General features: G+C 33.8%; 5 long non-coding RNA genes across 10 annotated transcripts; 3 read left to right on the forward strand and 2 right to left on the reverse strand.

Annotated features, from left to right (window-relative positions):
* Window positions 1–733: 733 nt before the first annotated feature.
* Window positions 734–1088, reverse strand: LOC146916315 (uncharacterized). The gene is made up of 2 exons (XR_015014976.1): window positions 993–1088; window positions 734–898 (listed from the first exon to the last, which is right to left on the reverse strand). It is a non-coding gene; the product is annotated as an uncharacterized LOC146916315 (long non-coding RNA).
* Window positions 1089–1339: 251 nt separating this feature from the next.
* On the forward strand, window positions 1340–2949 carry LOC146916316 (uncharacterized). The gene is made up of 2 exons (XR_015014977.1): window positions 1340–1947; window positions 2571–2949. It is a non-coding gene; the product is annotated as an uncharacterized LOC146916316 (long non-coding RNA).
* A 2695-nt stretch (window positions 2950–5644) lies between these two features.
* LOC146916317 (uncharacterized) lies at window positions 5645–9922 on the reverse strand. 5 transcript variants are annotated; one of them, XR_015014981.1, is made up of 6 exons: window positions 9345–9922; window positions 8984–9254; window positions 7854–8261; window positions 7041–7506; window positions 6432–6531; window positions 5645–6089 (listed from the first exon to the last, which is right to left on the reverse strand). It is a non-coding gene; the product is annotated as an uncharacterized LOC146916317 (long non-coding RNA). The 5 variants fall into 5 exon arrangements; XR_015014982.1 differs by having other exon boundaries at window positions 7854–7949; window positions 8018–9254; XR_015014983.1 differs by having other exon boundaries at window positions 7041–7223; window positions 7329–7506; window positions 7854–9254.
* A 136-nt stretch (window positions 9923–10058) lies between these two features.
* LOC146916318 (uncharacterized) lies at window positions 10059–13512 on the forward strand. 2 transcript variants are annotated; one of them, XR_015014978.1, is made up of 5 exons: window positions 10059–10518; window positions 11071–11227; window positions 12650–12698; window positions 12843–12892; window positions 13252–13512. It is a non-coding gene; the product is annotated as an uncharacterized LOC146916318 (long non-coding RNA). The 2 variants fall into 2 exon arrangements; XR_015014979.1 differs by having other exon boundaries at window positions 12846–12892.
* A 2430-nt stretch (window positions 13513–15942) lies between these two features.
* LOC146916319 (uncharacterized) lies at window positions 15943–16363 on the forward strand. The gene is made up of 2 exons (XR_015014985.1): window positions 15943–16047; window positions 16142–16363. It is a non-coding gene; the product is annotated as an uncharacterized LOC146916319 (long non-coding RNA).
* The last annotated feature ends 6961 nt before the right edge of the window (window positions 16364–23324 follow it).

Raw genomic sequence — 23324 nt, forward strand, 5'->3', positions numbered from 1 at the left:
GTCACACCATTATTATAACTTCACAAAAATCATATAACTCACATAAATCACATAATTCATATAAATATATGCTAAAACTAATTAAAATAATTAAATAATTATGACGGGCGTTACACAGGTGAGAGACTTTCTAAACTGGTTACACAATTGTAAACAAGTTAATTTGTTCTTACACTGGATTTAACAATGGTAGTGTAAATAAAACAGATGAACAGACTCCTTAAGATTTATAAGATATAAACTTGAAAGATAAAATCCTAAGTGTTTTGTGCTATTCGATTTGACATAGTAATGGCACATAAAAATATTAGAGTCTTGTAATGTAGCATTCTCAAGGTGAGTCAATCCAATATAAACACTACCCTTAATATTTATATATGTGCGATGACTTGATAATTCATTATCCATGATCCGTGACATGTAATCATCAGTCTACTAACATAATAGTCTCAAAGCTTTAAAGTTATCCCTCTTACAAATGTTTTAAGAATAGTATCTTGCTGTTTATTATTGTCTCGCGATTAAGTTATACTTAATGTTCCATTTAACATAACTCGATATTCTAGAGACTTTATTACTTTAAAACCATAAACATAATAAATAAATGCTTTTATTTAATAAATAAGTATTCGATACAAGTATCAAGTTCTTATAAATAGCTGGCCTCTATGGCTTACAACAACAATAGAATTATATATGAATTTCAGAAACATAATTATTTTCATATTTAATATCCCAGAATAAAGGTACAAATATTATTATATGATTTATGGAAAGATGATTATTTTTAAATTTTATCATCATGGATAATAAATCCTACATAAACCATGAACGCACAACACATATTTAGGTAATATCTGTTGTGGACAATCATTTCTAGAATCACAAGGAATATCAGCTGCATTGTCAAATAAAAAAATTAATAAAATATGATAAAATAGTGAGTATAACATAAACTAGAAAATTTGAAAATGGTGTGAAAAAAGCCATACTTTGTTTGGATGTTTCAACCAAAAATAGAGAAAGAAAAATGATCAAAGCACCAACAAACAAGATAACTTGAGCCATATTTTAACTCCTTTGATTGTAATCTAAAAGTAATTTTGATCGCTTAATAAATAAAACTTCATGCTTTTTTAGCTTTAATTAAATGGGGTTTAGCACTTTGGGGATGCAAAAGTCAATTATAATATTATAATTAATGTTAATTGTTGAAAATGTTGTTCATTATTTTCATTTTTAAAATATATTGTATATTTTATTTATTCATATTTTAGCCTCTTGTAGTATATAGGAGGACATCCAAAAAGAGAAATAACAATAATGAATGATGAAAAAAATAAATGCCTGAATAGCGCGCGAGGAAAATGCCTAGAAAAATCTAGTCTTGAGAATTTAAGTTAAAAATATATATGTCTTTTTTATGGTATCAAGGAATTCAAAATTTGTGGGAATCCCCTACCCCATACCACCTAAAATATCATTAAAATTTTCAATAGAGAACAAACATCTTTAAATGAGTAAACCAAAGTCTGATAAAGTAACACATACAAGCAAAAGTTCCTTGTTATAAATGTTAATAGTAAAACCATGCTCTTGGTACCATGTTAACAATATATATAATCAGGGATAATAATAAAGAGATTAACAAAGACAGGTAAGGTTTCATAGAATACAAATAACTTAATACCAAAAAAAAAAAAAAACCAAGATAAATCTTTATGATGCCAAAAAGAGTGTAGCTAAAACAAGGCAAAAAAGATTAATGAAATCTAAAAGAAGTATTTCCAAGTTTTTTCCTACAGTAGTTTTTAGTACAATGAGGTAAACTATCTGTCCAAATGAAACGATCATAAAGAAAAATAGGAATATGCTCATTCACAATGAATAAGGACAAGGCCAATTTGCATGAGAAATTACAAAAGGGAACAATAAGGAAGGACAATGGTAATGTATTTCTCTCTTTGTCTTTAGATTATATTGGATTTTGAGTGAAGTCGTATATTCCTCGGATAGTTTTAGACTGCAATATGTCCCACTAGTCTAGGATCAATTCCCAATTGCATTAACTTTTTCCATGCATAAAATCTTTGTTAAAATCCTTTTCAAAGCTCTTTTTGCTAAAATTTTGCTTTGCCATAGTATTTGGTCATACGAGCATTTTCAAGTCATTAAAAACAATTTTCTAAAAGATGAATTGATTCAAAAGTGATAACTGACTCTCTGAATTGATTCATTCATAAAGTTTTTATTCATTTTTGAATCGTTGTTAATCGATTCAAAAGTCATAATTCACTTTCTGAATTGATTCACTACAGTCAATGAATTTCTAGTCAGTTTGAATCGTCTCAAAACTATAAGGATCATGAATTAAATCACTCTTCTTGGAGTTCATCTTAATTGATTCGATCTTCATCTAAATTGACCCGATCTTCATACTTTGTCCAGATTCATTTTCTTTCATATGAATCGATTTAGCATAAGTGTAAATCAGTTTGTCTAAATTGATATTGTTTTTCTCTAAAATACTTTGTATGATTTGTATTATTTACGTGATTTATCGCTTTAAGGTTTTAGGGTGTTACACATTTTATATTATACAAACACGTATATAAACTGATGGAACCTATGTCAAAGAAGGGATTTTAACGAATATCTCTGAAGGATTACATAAGGTTGATGAATCAAAGGGTTGAGGCTTTAAATTCAAAGGATTCAGATTTGCTTCAAGCTTAAGGCGATCTTATTGAAGTAGATCTAGGTTTTATCGTCTTTAGAGTCAAAGGTTGACATAATTGGCAAATTTCTTGTAACACAAACCTTGTAGCTCTATGTGTATTCAATAATCATTGTAGAAGACCGTGAATTTATTCACTAAGAGTATGCACACCCTACAACGAGGATGATTAGGGGAACTGCTATAAAATTGGTTGTTTTCTCTTCCTTTAACCTTTTGTTTTTGCATATTTGATTTGATATATTTTAAATATGTTAGAACAAGAATGGTTCGTACAAGTTCTCTTGGTTTTTGATGATAACAAATTATTGAAGAATAATTGGAATACTAACGTATGTTCAAGTATGCAGTAACTCTTATCATGAAGAAGGAACATATGAAGATCATCAGAAAGGGATTGGGAAGCTTAGACGACTATGGTGGAAGATCTACTGGAAGGTCAACCATAAGTCAACATCCTAGTAGACAGAAGTCTCATAGAAGCTAGGGAGTGACATCCACAGATTCTGTGAAGGACGTCAAACACAAAAGCTGACTAGGCTACGTAAATCTGAGGAACCTAGAATCCACATAAGCTTTTGTCTTATTCTGTGAGCTGTCTCTATCACTGCATTTGGTAGAGCAGCTATTTTGTCTTCTTCTGTCCACGTGTAAAGGACGGTAGGAATGAGGAAATCAACGGATAATTCCCATTTCAGCGAAGGAGATTCAAAGTACTTTCCCACAGTATTATCCATATCAGGAAAAGGGCCAACATTCGTGATTGAAGCCTCTCAACGACTTTATTTGCGCTGACACTCTTCTTCAACATCTCTCAAATCACTGCCTATGAAAGGAGCTGAAGACCTGAAGAAGTAGCAACAAGACTCTGTATTTTTCTGTGCCAAAACTCTGTCGAATCAAATAGCGCAACACACTTAGGATTATTTTCAAGTTTATATCTTAGAAAATCTAAGGAGTGAGTTTGTTCATTTGTTCAGTTACACTCACTATTATAAAGAGTGCAAGAACAAATTAACGTGTTTGCAGTAGGGGTAAACACTTTAGAAAGTCTCTCACCTGCGTGCTTGAACATATAAGTCTCTTGGTGAAACCTTGAGCACCTAGGAAGTCTCAATCAGTTGTGATTGAGCAGGGTAAAGTCTTAAGTAGCTGTTCTTAAGCAAGGGAAGTCTCTCGCCTGTGTGCTTGAGCATTATAGTTAAGTCCCTTGGAAGTGCAAGAGGATTGAACTACGCCTGTGTTGTAGGAGGAACGATTATAATTTGCTTTGTGTCTTTCTTCTCTCCATGACTCTTTATCTTTTATCTGTGTGCTCTCTATTTTCCACTGCATTCAGACTCTAAGTCAGAATCTGCAACATCAGATTTTGTCCAGATCTGTATTTAACACTTAGAAGAAGAAATAGAAGAAAAGACTCACATAATTCAACCCCCCTTCTTGTGTGATTTTCTCACCTTCAATCTTATGATATGTTTAATTGCAATAAGCTTGATGTGATTAAATATGTGAAAGTCTAATTTTCATTGATGAAATCATAACTGTAATTAGCTTATGATATGAATTATTGTTGAAATATTATATTTGATTTGTGATTGTATTGGATTATCAATTTAGTGTGTTAGTTTTGATTGTAAGATACTATTTTAATAGTTATAAAGCCTTGTTCAATATTAAAATCAATTGCTTAATCATTGTTTTACTTGTATTCCTTTGATTCAACTGTTACAAACTAATATTTCAAAAGATTTATGAAAATGCTTTTAAAAACCGTATTTTTTTAAAAACAAAATTAAAAGAGGATCTATTCACTAATCTCCCTAGATCCATAAATATACCGTCATACACACTAACAACTGGTATCATTTGTCTGATATCTTTGATCAAGGTTTAACCACTAAAGAGTTAGTATGTCGAGTAAGGATTTGAAGGAAACATACAATAGAGCTTCGGTCTTTTAGGAGAAATTTAAGACTACTGGAAAAAGTGAACGAGCATGCATATTTAATCGAAGGACATGGAAGTTTGGAATTCCATAGTAAATGAACAATTTCAACGTCAATTAAAAGTTCCCTCAAAAAAAAAAACGTCAATTAAAAGTTTTTTTTTGGTAACTTTTTGATTACCAATTAAAAGTTGATATTGGTGTTCATAACAAACCATAAGTTGATTTGTTAAATTAAGGATACTAAGTCTACTCGAAATTGAAGGTGAGGAATATTACTCATTTCCGCATTACGTGTGAATAAGCATCAGATAAAAGGAAAAACACTAGTTTTGTATTTTCCAATACTGATTGTCAGATTTATGCAAGTGTATCAAATCGTTTACCAAGTAATAAAGAGTTAGTAGAGTATCGTATCACGGGGATTGTTGCTCCAACTAGCCAATTCGCGTTACTTATTTGGGAATAATAAAAATAAATAAAGATAAAGGGTTTAGAGTTTTTCAATTTAATCTATTTGAAATAGAGCAAAGTTTACCTGTTTTGATTGCAGAATGTTATCGGCGGTTAAAATTATTTGAATCCCTTCTATTTATTATTAGATTTATGTAACAGTCAAATCTTATTCTGCTTTTAGTGTTTTCTATCTAAGTGATGAGTTCGTAGGGTTTTACTACCTACCAGCTCAAGTTGCACCTAGTGATTACACATGTAGGTACGTGTGGGGTCTTACTCTCTCAGAGGTAAGGGTTCATTGCCCTCCAGCTATCAGTTGCAACCTTTACACCAGAGTTCCTACGGGTTTCAGTGTTGGTCGGTATGACAATGTAATACGCGCTAAAAGGGGGTGAATATCGTTTTAAAATTTAAATTGAGTTTGTAGCAAAATCATTTTTAGTAAAGGAAAACATGACTTATCGGATTATGCAAGGTTCAACAACAATGATAAAAAATAACAAGACTATGTTCAAGCTAAGATTAACTTTAAGTTGAGAGATTTTAAGTAATCTTAATACAATCCAATATTAACACAATTCAAACAAGATACAAAACAAGCAAAATCTCAAACCAAACCTAGAAACCATTAATCAATTATACTAATTAACACAATTGTGTAAGTGTTTGATAAATTGTCAACGAATCAAAACCAAGTGTGATCTTATAGTAATGTGAGACAAATCAAAATCAACTTTAAAGGGTTAAACCTAGATCACGCTTAATATCTACACTATCGATTTATCAAGCTTCAAATACACAATTAATCAAAATTAAAGAGGATAGAAAAGAGAGAAAACACCGAGATTTATAGTAGTACACCCTTTCGTCCTCGCATCAGGCTACGTCTACTATTCTTGATGGAAAACGCCTCCACCAAGGACTTCCACCAGAAGCAAAGTACACAACAAACTAATGTTAATAAAGAGAAACAAATTAGTGAGTTAGTATAATCAATTAACTAAAAACAACTCAATGCACCCCAATGTAATTTCAATTGACTTATTCACTTTCTAAATCTACCTTTTGAGAAATCATGATTAATTGAATGAATATATTTGTAAAAACATTTCAATTCATTATAGTAAACTTAATGCTAGGGTGTGCAATGGGGTAGTCAAGACTACTTAACATAAACTTAATGCATTCTGAGTCATTAGAAAATTATTTTGCAATGAGCTGAAGCATTCAAATCATGATTCAATAAAGAATAATCAGGGAGAGTGCAAAACACTGATATTCAATTGGATTTACCTTGTTAGCTGCAAGTGTTCTAAATTTGACCTTCATCTCATAAAGATAAGCATCATTAATTTCCTCTTGAACATGCTCCTAAATAAACGTGCAAGATTACCTATAGGCAGTTATAGCTAATATTGATGAATTCTCTTCTCCAATGAAATTTGCAAGGCACACAACTATCTACATTAATAAATGAAGTATCACTGTGTAGGATTTTTGTAAAAAGAACGTGCAACATATAGAGTCATAGTCACATATAACATATAGAGTCATAGTCACATATAACATATAACATATCCTCCAAATTAATCAGAGTGAATTGTACTACTTTCTTCAAGGGAACATTGGATGTAACCAATACAGATAAAATTGATAAAGTTTTAAGATAGAACAAACATCAAAGCCAAGATATCAAGTAGAACAAACAAAACAACATTTCGCCTAATATGCCTTTGATGATCTCTAAGAAAAAGTACGATAATTCAAAATACTACTAAACCATAATTTGAAGTTCAAACACATCAATACTCAAAACAGACACAAACTATCAAAAAATAGTGAAACAAACATGGATAATTTTCTAGAAACATTGCAACACATTGTAAAAAAGAGTAGGCGCACCATTGCTTGCTGATGGAGGTAGTTTTGTTCAAATAATCAACATTGGAGGTGCCATAAGATATATCAGTGTTGTTAGCTTCAGCTGTTACTCCAAGCTTGACCCATTCACCTTCTTTGAACTAACATTCCTTGCAAACTTCCAGCCACGCACCAGAAAGATTGCAGGTCATATCTTTAGTCAAGCTGAATTTCAATAAACATTTCCAACTAAACATATCAGGAATAAATTAGAAGCAACGGAGCAAGGTAATCATCAAACACAAAATATCAAGGTAGTTATCCACGAACCAGCCAACATATTGTAGAAATTTTTCAATCCATCCAAACTATCTGTAAAATAAACTTTCCTATTTTTCTTTTCCACAACAACCTCAAACTCATTTTGGCTTGGATCACAGATGATAACATAAGGAGCAACTTGTAATCCAAACATTCTTGCAAAACAGGCAGATAGCTTCCCCTTTTCCTAATTATAAAGATTATAATTATTAGATTAAGAGTAATACAATAAGAATAACATACACTCAAAAAGCAAAATTATTTACTAAAAATAGAATACTTGAGAATCAAAACAGTATAGGTGCATGAAGATAAAATACACTTGATAATAAAATTCACAAACGTTGGAAATCTGTATCAGTTAAGACCATCTGTTTTATTTCCAAAAAACTAACATAAGTTTGAATTCGAATTCCAAAATTTTAACATAATAATTTCACATTTGCGTAATTGAACATTTATAAAGATAAGTGGGCCAACAACAATTCACAGTCGGATATTAATAACAGGATATAATGAAAAGATTAAGCAAACCTGATGCTTCCGTTAATCGCCGAAGAATCTCTATCAGGTTCCAATTCTTTATCTCTGCCGGCGCCGGAGAATCTCAATCGCGATAAAAAAAGGTGCCTAGAAAAAATTCATCAAATCCTACTGAAAACCCATAAAAAAATTAGAAAAAAATCTTCAAATCTTACTATATAAATACGATGCTAGGTTGAAGTATCCCACATAAGCTCCAGTCGCTCCCACATAGCACAACTGCCATGATAACAAAAGAACGGCGGCAAAGCTTGGTGCCGGCCAGACGAACCATGAACAGGAGGAAGCTCTGTTTCCAAACCCAACCAAACCACTAACAGTAGCGTCTCTCTCTAGGAATTGTTAGAGATCGGTTTTGAAGAACCGAATGAGATGAGATGAGTGTAGGTTGAAGATGATCTATGGAAAAATGAGAGAGAAAAGATAAAATGATGTTTCCTTCCTTGGTAATGAACATAAACACGATACCCCAAATACATGCAGAGAGATCATAAACTATAATAGTTTTTTTTTTTGGTTACATAAACTATAATATTAGAGTACATGGGAAACACAGCAATGCATGGGAAAATACAAACTCATTAAATTAAATGAGAATATGGGTATTAAAATTTGAATTTGAAATGTCTATTGTGATGCGTGTAGATTATCATCTGGAATCAACGGTTGCGATTAGCATAGATTGAAATCAACGACCACCATACATTGGCGCCCAAAATCATTAGGATTAGGGTTGTGAAGTTAGGCTTACAATGTATGTTAGGATTAGATATAAGTAAGATAGTACAAATTAGGCTAAAGTGCACTTTTCCCCCCTTAACTTTCAAAAACTTGCAATTTTGGCCCCCTAAGTATGAAAACTACAATTTTGGCCCCCTAAGTTTTAGCCCCTTTGCAATAATAGTCCTTTTGGTCAATTTTGACCCAGTCAACGCTTACGTGGCATGCCACGTGTGTAAATAATAAATTAAAAAAAATAAAAAATGCCACAAAATCATTTTATAAATTAAATAAATAAAAAAATATATTAAATAATAAAAAAAATCAGAAAAAATTAAAAATTAAAAGGAAAGGAAAAAGGAAGAGTCCCAAAAATCCAATCCATGATCAACGAACCTAACCTTAACTACCACAAACAAATTGATTATCTCAGCAAATTCAACTTCTTTTTGTATTGTGTTTTTGGCCTTCAACTTTGTTGAAACACTTGCTACTCTTCACCTAGGTTCCTCCTCTTCATGTCAGCAACCGGGGCAGTTCTTTTTGCTGTGATTCTTGCCTTGAAAGCTTGGTTTCATACAACCTGATATAATCAACCGATTTCTCCAAACAAGACCACAACTATATTGATGAATCTATCTTCAACTCATTTCTCCAAATAAGACCGCAACTCTATTGATGAAACCATTAACTCTTCAAAAACAAAGAAAAATAATCTAAAAACTGAAAAGGTGAATGAGAAAGGGGAATAGGTTATATTACCATGTCTGGGGATTTCAGATTGTAGCTTCAATTGACAAGAGGTGAGAAAATGAAACCCTCAATTGATCAGTTGAAAGAACGACCAGTGTTGTGATAAGGGCTTCGTCGACGACAATGACGGTGGTGCCGAACGAAGGTTGAAAGAACGGCGCACTGTTGTGATAAGGACTTCGTCGGCGACGGTGACGATGGTGCCGAACGAAGCAGCAAAGAGCACGGTGACGGTGAGGAGGAAACGGAAAAGGAAAAACATTGTCGATGGTGGTGAGGAACAAAACAAAGGTGAGGAACAAAGGTCGATGACAGTGAGGAGAGGAAGCAGTAAGATCGTTTTAATTTTTAATTTTTTCTGATTTTTTTTATTATTTAATATATTTTTTATTTATTTCATTTATAAAATGATTTTGTGGCATTTTTAATTTTTTTTAATTTATTATTTACACACGTGGCATGCCACGTAGGCGTTGACTGAGTCAAAATTGACCAAAAGGACTACTATTGCAAAGGGGCTAAAACTTAAGGGGCCAAAATTGCAAGTTTTTGAAAGTTAAGGGGGAAAAGTGCACTTTAGCCTACAAATTATAAATTTTTTATTATTTTAATAAAAAATATATACCAAACCGTTCTATTATACTTCCAAAATAAAAAAGAATAAAATATATAAAATTAGGTAGACTGAGTCCTCGAATAAAATAAAAAATTAGGTAGACTCAAATTCACTTTGAAACGTAAAAACCATATCTTCCTCCTTCGTCAGATTCGATTCACCCTGCAAACCAAGGTTGAGTCCAGAACCCTAAATTTATCCGACCGTGTTCTCAATTCTCTACTCAATTTCACAATTTCAGGCTCAATAACCCTAAATTTATCCTCAATTTCAGAGATAAATCTGTATGTTTATGTTGGAGAAGCGTAAATATGAGAAATTTCAGAACCCCTTTCCCTAATCTATTTTATCACTTTTGTTGTTCTTACTCTTGTAGCAACTTGTTCGATACTCACAAAGCCCAAATCTCTGCTCGCTTCTCTTTCTTCTTTGCACGAAAGTGGCAGTGAGTTTCAATCTTGTTTGCTGCTATTTAGTTTCTCTGCTCGGTACTCTTTTCTTGCTGCCGCTGTTCAGTTTAGAATCATCATTATTCTGGCTCTCAGTTACACGATTAATGCTCTTCAGGTGATTGTTGGGTATTTTCATTGCCTTTTATTTTTGTTATTGTTTCATCAAATTACGTTTTCCTTTTTTTGGTAGATGGATACGAAATTAATTGTACTGTCGAAGCTACTATGATTCAAATTGCTTCTATGACTCAGATTTTTATGAATGGATGAACTTGTTTAGTTTGTAATTGTAATTGTTGTGATTATTGCTCTTATTGCCTTTGTTCAATATAGAATTTTAGATTTTCTTTGTTTTAATTTACACTGTGTTGGATTTTCTTTGTATTTACATCTGGTATTGGTGAGATGCAAATTGTTTTTCTATCTGGTGTCTTGACTTTTCTTGTTCAATTTTCTTCTTCAAATATTGATGAAAATGTTTATGTTGTTTTTGTTATCTATATTGTTCTATACATTTGCTTCATTTGAATTTGGTTGAGCTTACCTAGCTGCCAATTTGTATGAAATTAATAATAACAATGCTTGATTATGAATATGACCAATCTGGTGAATTATAAACTATTTGAAAGTGATTTTTTTTCTTTCTAATTTCTGTTTTTCGGCTAAGGTCTCATGGATCCTAAAAGAAATAACAGCAACTCATGTAATTCTGAGATAGCTGCTTCGAAAGTGAGAAGATTGAGATTCTTGGCTGATTGGATGGCGTTGATGGGAAAATAGTAGATTTCGAGGACAGCCAAGAGTGGTTTCAACTCATTGAGAAGGTATTTAATATGGTTTTAGCTTTCTAATTTTTTTGAGCTGGTAAATGGGTTGTTGAGTTTGTTTTTGTTGCATCAAAGAATGGTTTGATCTCTTTGAGGAAATCAAATTAATTTCCCCATGGCCACTAATTTATCATTGTCTAGTCATTTTACTTGCCAAGGCCGCTCATCACTTTCCCTTATCTTCTAAGTAAAAGAATTAGTTTGGACAAGAGCCAATTTATTTTAGCCTCTATCTCCTATTTGTCATTGTCTATTATACATACTATGATTAATCAAATATCGCACACCATATTGCTAATTCTTCTTGTAAAGAGAGTTAATGGTAACAACATAAGTTAAGTTAGTTTAAGTATGTTATGAATCTCAATTCTCAAATGAACTATAACAGCCTACATCTACATATATAGTCATTAATAATAACGTAGTTGAAGAGTAGAGTTGTGCTTCTGTATACAATGACATAAAGTTAGTTTATCATGTTTGTGTCTTAGTGATATGTTTGTTTTGCTTCTGTATACAATTAGTGCAAGTGGAATTGAAAGCACTTTATTATCTCTTTAAAAGAACAATAGTGTTGTAATTGACAATGGGACGATCAACAAGTATTATATATTTTTCCCCATATAACTTGTGGTTGGGTTATATAATTAACCTTCTCTTTGTTGTTCACTGAAGTTTTTTTTTTTTTTTATTGTTTTTTGATTGTGACAATGATGATTGATATCATTTCTTAGGGTATATTGTAAATTAAAGACACAAGTCCTTTATTTTGATACATATATGAATGACATATTGATGAGAAAAAGGACACTTCTAATTTCGAATCTTGTATGCTTGTGACTATGTTGGACAGGATTTAGTATGAAAATGAATTATTTTTGGGGCAGAATTGAACAAAAACATAAAAATGAAAGAAATTGATGTAGTAGATATGAAAATGGGACACAACACTCTCTTCTAATCGAAGAAGTAATGATAAGCCAAAGTTAGAGGGTTGCCAATCTAGAACCACAAAGAGCAATGCTCTCAATCTTACCCAACGTGAGTTTTTTTTTTATCAAAAATCATCTCATTCCCTTCAACATTTGCGCCCCCCATATATATTGGTTCCTCTTCTTTTCTATGTTCAAAATTTTGAGGTTTTAATGTTCTTTGGGTTCAGCTTCTTGAGTGAATAAGGTATTGAGTTTTTTTTTGTTTGTTTTGAGTTCATCACATTTTGTGTTCATTTTTTATTTATGAAATACTCCATGTTCGTAAGCTCTTTTAATAATGAATAAGTTTGTTTTTTGGTTATTTCAGTGTAAATCATATAAAAGTAACAACTTTGTTGCCTTTTTGGTTGAGAATCGATTTCAAAAAATTGGTAGGGAATCATTTTCATTCAATAACGCAGTGACCTTCATGGTTTTTGTGCAGACTTTGCTCGTCTTTCTTCTGCAACTACCAGAGTGAATACATAGACAAGGTAACTAATCTTCAAGTTCACATATCAAAGTTAATTTTTTTTAAGCATCAAATGATATGTTTAGTTAAGTGAATGAAATTTCTGCTACAAGGTTATGATGCATGTTAATCTAAATTTCTGCAATTTGGGTTATTATTCTTATAGCAGATTCTTTTGAGGATTGCCCAAAGTTACCAGTTTCAACGAAAAAAAAGGTATGATCCCATGTTGTTCCGCACTCTTCTACATTGTTCACCTATGTTGAATTATGTATAAAAAATTGAATAAGAACTCATGATAGTGAAGGATTGATACTTATGCTCACTTATACATGATTGATAATGATAAATTAAAATATAAAATTCTTGATAAGTTAAATTGAAAGGGTGTTAAATTGAGTTAAATATAACCATGTGTGTTCGCGCATAGGTGCCCTACTAGCATACTCTGTTGTTGGAAGGGAGTGACTTTGAAATTACTACATCAGTGTTTAGCATATATATTTTCAATTGGTCCATGAAGACACTATTATTTGCACACGTTACTTATTGAGCATATTTCTTTTATTTTGTAGATGAATGAATAATGATGATATCGATGAAGAATTTCAAGATTTGGAAATACAAGAGATGAAGAATTATGTTGATGTTTAAGTTTTTTTAGGGTGTTTTAAGTGTTTTTTTTATATAGATGTTGATGATTATTTTGAATGTTATTTAGATTATGAAAATGATAATTGATATTATGTCTCAAAGTATATGTTAAAGATCCGAATACTTTATTTTTAATTATGATGTTTTTGATACATATATGGATGATATATTATTGAGAAGTATTTGATGCTGTTATAATGTTATTTCACTAAAATTATTGTTCTTTAAATCATATGATGTTTTATCTTTTATCAAGAACAGAGCAAGAAAAATGAGAGTCGGTGAAGTGAAATTACACATTCAATATAAAAAAAATAAAAATCTAATTTATTCACAACGGTGCAAAAGCATTGTGGTAGCTTACAAAGAGTAATGTAAAATTGGACCTAAGAGAACGGTTTGAGTATTAACATCGGTACAAAATCGTTAAGGTAGGGCCAAACAAACTGTACTAAAATTGGGCATATTGCAACGGTTTTTCTATGGCGATGGCAAACAACCGTTGTTATTTCTAAAAGCCAAAACCGTATTCAAAAGGTTATTTTGGACTACGGTTTTAACTATGTAGTTGCTGATTGCTGAAAAAAGCGTTTTTAAAGGATAAGACAACGCCTCGGTTTGCCACGCCAAGGAAACCGTTCTAGTAGCCAATCGAAACGGTTTTTCTAATTTTCGCAACAGTTTTTTGGCGTTGTCGTAAGATGAAAATGTTGTAGTGATGATGCTTCTTGATGTCTTCGAATCTTCAGTTACCCGTGCAATCCTTCAAGTTCTTCACTTGAACTCTTCGATTCGCTTTAGAGCCTTGATTAACACAATCAATTTCCTTGAATGAACCAACTTACAATCCCTATAGCACTCTAGCAATCTTATGACTAAAAGAACAAAGTTATTCTAAGAAAAAGTGTTTAATCTTGAAGAATATATGAACAATGAGGTGTAGAAACTCTAGAGAGAATAGATGCAACTGATTCAATACTTTGGGTGTTATGAGGAAGTGACTATATATAGAAAATGGTGTCGAGGAAATTTTTTTGGCCAAAAACAACATGTTGAATCAACTCTCTAATTGTGTGAATCAATTCAGACAGCTAAAAGACAAGTCTGAAGGCTATGAAGATTGATACGTATCAGACAAGATATGAATCGAATCATACAGTGCCAGATGAAGATTGACACGATTCTATATAATTTGACCCGATTCAACCAAGTTCGAAGAGTTTTTATGATACGATTCAAACTATTTTGAATCGATTAAGAGTGATATGATTCAAAATAATTTGACTCGATTGAACCAAGGTTAGAGAGTTTTTATGATACGATTCAAAATATTTTGAACCAATTTCGAGTGATACGATTCAAGACTTATTTGAATCGATTCAAATAGCTAGAAAAAGGATTTTGACACACACATATAAGGATTCCTATGCACAACAACACACAAGAAACTAGGAATCACATAACACAATGAGGCAAGGATTTGCTAGGTGCTTTAACATAGTTCTGTGCTATAATACCAAAACAAAACAATCATCAAATAAAACATCTAACTAACATCATATAAGATCATCTAACTAAAATCATCAAAACAAAAACTAAAAGTTATGCAAGCATCCAGTGTTTAGGGTTGTCAGTCCTATAAAGAGATAGACTTATGCTCAAAGGTTTACCTGTAGGTGCTTACTTTCTAAGAGGTATTTGAAACAATGATGGATAATAGGGCTCCTAAATTCAAAGTATCATAAAGGTTCCTTCACCTATTGAATCTTAGAAGGACATCATCACACTATCCCTCTCAGTAGTTCTACAAGCGGGCAGCCCTATTTTGTGTACCTTACCAAGGTGAAAGATGAATGAAGTTACTGGGATGATTTAAATCATGAAGTAACCCATTTCCCTAATGACCGAATTTGTAGTACTAGTAACTTCCTGATTAAGACAAGTGTTCACCAATATTAGGTATGTCAGCTCCCTAAGTGCCTTTATATCATGGTTATGCTTCAGATGAGACAAATCTTACGCACAATTGTAAAATTAAATAGGATTCTAAAAATAGCTGAATAAGGACTTTAAATTAAATAAAATATCTAACAAACATAATAGAGATTTATCTAAAAAGATTTAGTTACACATGGTAACTAAGGACAAATTAAAAAAGAAGTAAAACACACCTTAAAGACTCAGAGTGAGAAGAGAGAACTCATCTCTTGAAGCTCCTAGTGATTTCCTTTCTCTTGAACTGCTTTATTCTGAATGAGAAATTATGAATGAAGGGCTTGGTATTTATAGGTAAAGTTTTCACCTGAAGTTGGGCTAGAAAATCGGGCTTTTCCTACTTAAAAGTAGCAAAAATCAGTCATGGTTGTTGGTTTATATGGAAAACAAGGATATGCTCTATGGGGGGGGGGTGAATAGCGTTTTTCAAAAATATCAAGAGATTAGCGAAAACATGTTTGAAAAAGCGTTTGACTTATTGAATTCGTGCACAATACCGATGATAAAAATTAAAGAAATGAAATTACAATAAGATTTACTATTGAATTGAGAGATTCAATTCACTAGTACAAAAAACACTTACTAAATCAAGGATTTTAAATGGGGTGCTATCCATTCAAATGTAGTGCCAAAGACAACCATTCAATCATGAGTGTGGCTACTTTATAATGATACATATGCTGAACATTGTATCAGCTGGCATTACCGACTCATGGGATATGGTGCATAACTAAATATTACAACCATTTGTGTTTCTTAATTTTTTTTAAGTTAATTTCATATTCTAATATGTTATCTTAACTTTTTTTTTTCCAGATTTTTGGAGACGAAACTCCGTTTACTGATGATGAAATGACAAAAGTTCAAGAACGCTGTGCAAGTTTGATTTTGGAAAGACTTGATGTAATTTAATTATGTCAATAATTACTTTGAAACAATGTTTAGCTTTTGTTTAATTTTATGTTATTGTAACTTTGGATTTGTTTGATATTGTAACAATGACAGGTCTGATATGAAATTTGCTCATCTGATATTTCATATTAGTTGCTAAGTTTATGAAATTTTTGGTTATTATATTAAATTTTGCACCATAATCATGTTATAAAAAAAAATAGAAAGATTTTAAATGGGTTGAACAGATTTAAATTATGTTTATTAAATGGGATCAAAGAACAGACTTAAAATCTAGAGTTTTTTTATGTCCTTGTCCACCCTTTTTTAAGTGGGGTCATCCGATTTAAATTAAAAGATTTTAAATGGGTTCAACCGATTTAAATTATGTGATTTTAAATCGGGTAAATGGGGCCGACTTAAAATCAAAGACACTTTTTAAATCGGCTACCTATAAGTCGGATCTTAACCCGATTTAAAAAGTCAAATTCACCCGATTTAAAAAGTGTTTTCTGCACTAGTGATTGCTAAATCTTAATACAATCAACTATCAATAATTCTCAACACTATTTACAAAACTAGACAATTGTCAAACCAAACCTAAAACCAATAAAACAAGCTATCACTAATGAACACAAGGTATATGAACTAATGAATTGAAACTTGATTGAATTCAATGGTGACCAAATTGACTTAAAAAAAGGATCTTAATTCAATGAACTAGGATTAGATTTAAAATAATAAGTATGATCACATTCATATCAATTAGTTACACTCATTAACATTCATATACTATAATTAACACAAAGTAAAAGAGGAAAAGGAAGATAAGACACCAGAATTTACAGTAGTTCCTTCTTTTAACCTCGCTTCGGGGTACGTCTACTCTTCTTGTTAGAAAACGTGTCTATCAAGGACTTCCACTATTGTTGCATTTGATTACAAATGTTGTGATTACAAGAATTCCCTCAACTAACCCTAATCTTCAATTCATGTGCAACCACAAACCCCAATCTTCAATTAAACCTTGAAATTGGTGATTCTCCAAGTCTTCGAATCCTCAAACACCCATGCAATCCTTGATGCTCTTCACCTAGCACTCTTCTTTGCTATATCTGGTGCTTGGATCCCCTTAAACTTGAGAAGATTAGAACGAACCCCCAATACCCTTGGAGGTGGAAAGAAATCACTCTATTCACTTTGGATCCTTGATTCCCAACCAAGATCCTTGAAAGAAATCACACTACAATCCCTATAGCACTCTAGCAATCTATGACTCAAAGACCACAATGATTCTTAGAAAAATTGTTTAATCGGAAGAACAAGTGGAGAGAGAGGATTGAAGACTCTAGAGAGAATAGATGCAAATGATTCAGTTGTTTGTGAGTTGTGGAGATAATGATATATATATAAATATATATATATATATATATATATATATATATATATATATATATAAATGAGTGGCAAGTCTAAAATTTTCACAAAAAACAATGTGTTGATTTGAATCATTAAAAGTTTGAATCGTATTAAACATATAAAAAAGGATGAATTTGGAGATTTGAAGATTGATACTGTTGGAACAAAATGAGTTTAAAAATACCTTCTTGAGTTTTGATGATAACAAGGTATTAAAAGTTCAATTGGATATGCTAATATTTGTTCAAATGTGCATGACCATAGACTACAATTTATAAGTCTTAAAACAAAGTATTGGTGAAATTCTGGCACATAGAAAAGATGGTGAGCACGATATCAGGACAAGCGAAATGTCAAGTAGATGTCAAGACATTGTGACAACACCAATAACAAATAACAACTTGAAGAAAAGACAAAAGGTAAAAGGCACAAGTTATTTGTTAACCCAGTTCGGTGCAACGTCACTTACGTCTATGGGGCTACCAAGCCAGGAAGGAAATTCACTACAATAGTATTATTTTGAAGCATACATAAAAACCTTTGGTCTACTAGCTTCACACCTAATCACTACCCCTGTAATTTCTATCTAAGACACTCCTAGATATTAGACTTCCCTCTCACTTTCTCTCAATCACTCACCCGTGATTATCAACAGTTGTAAATAGCTGGAGATACACTCCTATACACCAGAATCCACTCTTGCTTACAAGCTTACGAGTGATTCAAAGCTTAAAACTCAACTAACAGTCCAACTCTAGTATCAATTTGATAGAAGAATGGCTCACAAATAACAAGGACAGACTAAAATCCTAAATGACACAATTGTAAAATAACAGCTTCAGTGGTGAATTAGGTCTTGAGTCTTCCTTTATATAGCTTGAATGCATAATGGTCATGATGCACAAATCGGGCCAAACATCCAGCTTAATCACACGGTCTTCAACACAATATTCTGAAGCAGATAAAATGTTTCCTCAAATGTTACGACATTACACTTAAGAAACACGCCAAACTAAACTGCCTATCTCTACTTCTAGAAACTACACGCTTCTTGGTCAACTCTCCACGTGAATCATATCTTCTGAGATTCTTCAGGGATCTGACGTTTAAAAAAAATCTCTAAGATAGCAGAATAAAGTACGCTATGATGTCGTACCAACATGTCAATTACATCTTGCTAAAACACTTGTTTTAACAAAATGCAATAGTCTACAAACCTAAAAATCTCTCCCTTTGGAAAATTTTGGTTAAAACAACCTTTGCAGTACACATCTTCAATAACCAAAAACACTTGCATAGATAAAACGAGCAGGAGAGATACCATCATACCTTCTTTCACTTCAACATAAGTACTCATCACCAAAGAAGATAAAAGGAAAACTTCAGCATTACTTTAAAAGAGGAAACTTTAAAAATAATTCATAATTGGAAATGTTGACGCATCATCCGGAACATTAGAGGCACACGCAGTTGAATTAGATAGAACCCAGCCTCACAGATAGAACGAACATGAGAAATAAACTCCACAGATAGAAATAAACTCTCATATAAAAAACATCAAACCCAAGGTGAAATAAACTCCCACATAAGGTTACTTCAGAGAAAAATAAATTCTTACATTAGGACCTCAGTACATCTGGTAAGACATCAGTACACCAAAACACAACACACCCATATGAAACCAAACATTAAGCACATACTAGCATCATCTAAACATGGAACCATTAGGCTAGCAAACAGATAAAACTCCCCATCAATGGTAGAAAAAGAAAATACTCCCCCTCATGCAATACATCCTTGTAAGACATACGTATAGAAAATCTACCATAACACATAGTTACTCTCCCTTAGTTGCAGAACACATGCATATCAGAACACATACATACTACTCCCCTTTTATAGTTATAAATTCTTACAAACTACCATGCATATGTAGTAGAAATGAAATAGCTGAAGTAGCAGGACATATGAGTACATATATTACAATCCATAGGCACTTAAAGTTCGCATAAATCCAGGGCATAGCCCATAAAATAAAGAAAAATACATGATCAAAAGAGAAATATGGGAACTAAATATAGTCAAGCATCAGCTTCTGACTCATCCTAATCATCATTATTTCCATCATCAACATTGCCATCCACATCCTCATTGTCTTAAATCATGTCTTCATCCTTAGCTGATAGAGCCATGATCAAGTTATCCACATCGGCCTTCCTTTCAATGATGGACATGATAGATTCCTCCAAGGAGAAATGCGTTAACTACGAGAAACCTGGTCACTTCATTTCTGATTGTCTTAATTTGCAAAATGAGAAATCAAAGGAGAAATCTGATCATACCTGATCATAAGGTGACTGCCGGTGCCTTGAATACGGTGGTTTAAGTGGTGGTAGAATGCTCCAAAGTGCTCCTTGGAATGAAGGGGGGTGTTTACCTGCAGGCGCTCCGACGCTCAAGTAAGTAGAGATCAGAGAGTGAGGGTTTAGAGGAAGAGTTCGATTCTACCTTGGGGACTGCAGTGAGTCGCCTATATATAGAGGTAGAGGGCTGCAGAGCCGTTGTAATGGCACACCTGGCTCTGACGGTTACGAAATCGTGGGAAATGTAACCGCCAGAGAGTTTATTGCGGGAACATGCAGTGAGACGTTGTGGTTCGTTTGAACCGGTCTCGCTCGCTCCGTGCACCCCCCTCGCGGGGAAGGGGTGTTTCGCAAGTAATGTTTGCCAAACGTGATGTTTGGGCTTTAGATTGTATTGGGCCTAAGTAAATGGGCCAAAGCTTCTTTTGGCCGGTCCAGAACAGTATCCCCCCAAGTCGTTGCTCTAGACGAAGAGTGATGACTTAAGTACGAGCATCTTTGATTATTCGTGGTCGGTCGTAGGATGGAAGTTCTCTCTTATGTGCTCTCTGTTTGAGAGAGACCGTGGTGTCTGATTGGTGTGAAAACACCTTTGAATCTGGGAACTATTTTGTCTTTGGTAGTTAAGAGTGTCGTGAAAATTGTGCAAGCACATACGTGGGCGCGCTTGCTATTCTCTGAACCCTTTTGTTCCATGCCTAAACGAGTTCGCCATGGAGTGAGTTGTGCCCGGCATGTGAATGCTTGGTTGACTTGGGTCAGATGGAAAGATTCCCTCGTCAGGAAGTTTGGTCGATTGTCATTCCGCAATTAATGCCCATGTCTCGAGGGAAAGAATGAGGAGACATGACCTCTGGTTTCTGTGTGACACGTGTAAAGGCTATTGCAGTACTTGAGTACCTATAGTCTGTAAAGTGTTCTTGGTTTGTGTTTCTAAGATGTTATCAGTGTCATTGATCTGATCATGATGTTTGAGAACTGCTGCGATCGATCAGAGCCCTTGGATGGATGGTTTGATTTAATCAGGACCGTAGGCATGCTACTTGAGTGGAGAGTTGCATGCGAAGGGCCGCATCGGATTGGGGCTTCGTGACCTTTGGGAGGTTTTATGAAATGAGTATAAATAGTTTAAACGTTTGTTTGGAACATTACAACACTTCATTTCTCAGAAACTTAGAGAATTTTCCAAGAGTTCTTTCAAAGGAGAAGCATTTCCAAACCTCCAACTTCTCACTTCAAGTCCAGTTCATCCATTGTAACAGGTAATGCTCTTATGGTTCTTTTTTCCTTTGTTTTCATGCTTGGCTTTCCTTAGTTTTTTGTTTTAAGAAACCATAGAAATGCATGCTTTTAGGGTAGAAGTTACTCCAGCTAGGTGGTTTTTGCTGTTTGTTACGGTGGTTTCCAACGCGTGTAAGTAGTTTTTAGGATTTGCTGTCTATTTTCTGTATATTGAGAGAAACATTGGCGACAGACTGTGGTTTAATTCATAAACTTCTGTCCTGCTCGCTTTGGAATGAGTTCCTTAATATGGTTGAAGTAGACTTGTCATTTGTCTTCCCTTCTGGTCTTTAGCGGTGATATTTGATCCCTTCCTCGTCGTGGTCGACTTGATGGGTGAAGGAAGAGTGGATCTGAATGTTGGATTCATTTTTTTCCTTGCTCTTTCAGGTTCCCCATGGAGAACGAGGAAGCTGTCGCACTTGTCTCTTCTTGGTTGGGGGTAAAACCCTTAGAAACGGAGTTAGCATTTGCTATTGACGGAGGGGGGAGATTCCCTTTGGCTCTATTGGCGAAGTAGAGAATTGGGAGTTAGTACTTCCGAGAACACCTGATCGAGTGTGCTCAGAATACGAAAATCACGTTTTTCCCATGTATGAAGTGATTTTCAAATATATGGGTTTTCGGCTCCCTTTCTCTTCCTTCCAGCGGGAGATGCTCCGCTGGACCAGATTGCCGCCTTCTCCGATTCATCCCAACTCGTATGCTTTTATGAGGGCCTTCGAATTAGTGTGTGATTATCTCCAAATTCCCGCTTCCAAGAATGTCTTCTTTACCATCTTTACCGTACAACGAGGTGCGGATTTGGTTTCTTTCCGTCAGACCCTAAAGACGTTTGAGATATTTGCTGGGAAAGTGCAGAGTTTCAAAGAACACTTCTTTCTGGTAAGCGGAGAGTGAGGCGGCTTTAGATACTTTATTGGACGCGACGAAGGATGGCGTTCAAGACCGCGGATCCCTGTTTCCTCTATGTTGGTCTCAAGGTCACTTTGGCTATGAGCCAAAAGATTTCTATCAGACCATTCCCTGTCTCACTGAGGAGGAGGCGAGTGCTCGCTAACAACTTTGGGCGTTTGTTCAGTCTCTCCCACGGAGGGTCAAAACTGACAAACAGGGAAACCTATTGATGAATGTAGATAGGACACCAGTAACAGAGCCCCGATTCATCAATACCCATGAGTTTCTGGTGTCGAAAGACTTCGAGGATTGCCTTAGTAGCTTTTACTTTCCTTATTGATCTTATCTAGCTTGTTTTTGTGTGTTGTCGTTCAGATCTGATAAGTTTTTTCCTTTCTATGTTTTGCAGGAAAAATGAAAGATCTAGGGGCCCTTGTGAACGAAGCGAACAAGAAAGTCGCTCCCATGAAGCGATGTAAGAACGTCCAGTCCTTGGAGCACCTTATATTCGGATCTGGCTCCGGCTCAATTGATAGGCCAAACCGCAAGTGCACGGCCTACCGAAGTAATAGTAGTAAGAAAGAGTATCGTTCCGCTAGGGAGTTGTTCAATTTAACTAACTTTAAAAGAATGATTAGAGGAGGAGAACAGGTTGTAAAAAGGGGGGTTTAATTGCTGAAGGTAAATAACAATAATAATAAAAGAGCCTTGGGATCATTGGTTCGTCATAACAACGAATCCTTCACAATCAAGCCTTAAACTTATAATTCTACGCTATTCTTAATTTCAAAAGACAAGTTTCTCTTTAGCATATCAAAGCTTCTCTCGAAGTCAGTGAGTGTATCCCTCCAACAACCACACCTATTCTCATGGGTGATTGCCTTTGGGACCCTTGAAGATCGAAACTTTATATGTCTCAAGGTTTGCTAGACTATTCTCATGTTTCACAAACCTTGTCTAAATTCACTTGTTCGAATATCAAAGCTCCGCGTTCGCTTTATGAATTGATATTTGAGATGATGAATCAACCATTATCAAACCCTCCACGTTCGCTTCCACAGTTTGATAATAATTAATTCATGTTAAAACGGTGAATTTAGATTAGAAATTAAGGTAACATATAATTAGGGTTTAAGGCTTGGATTGAT

This window comes from Medicago sativa, chromosome 6, assembly GCF_051527215.1.
Source record: "Medicago sativa cultivar Bolivia chromosome 6, Bolivia_mono, whole genome shotgun sequence".
Lineage (NCBI taxonomy): Eukaryota > Viridiplantae > Streptophyta > Magnoliopsida > Fabales > Fabaceae > Medicago > Medicago sativa.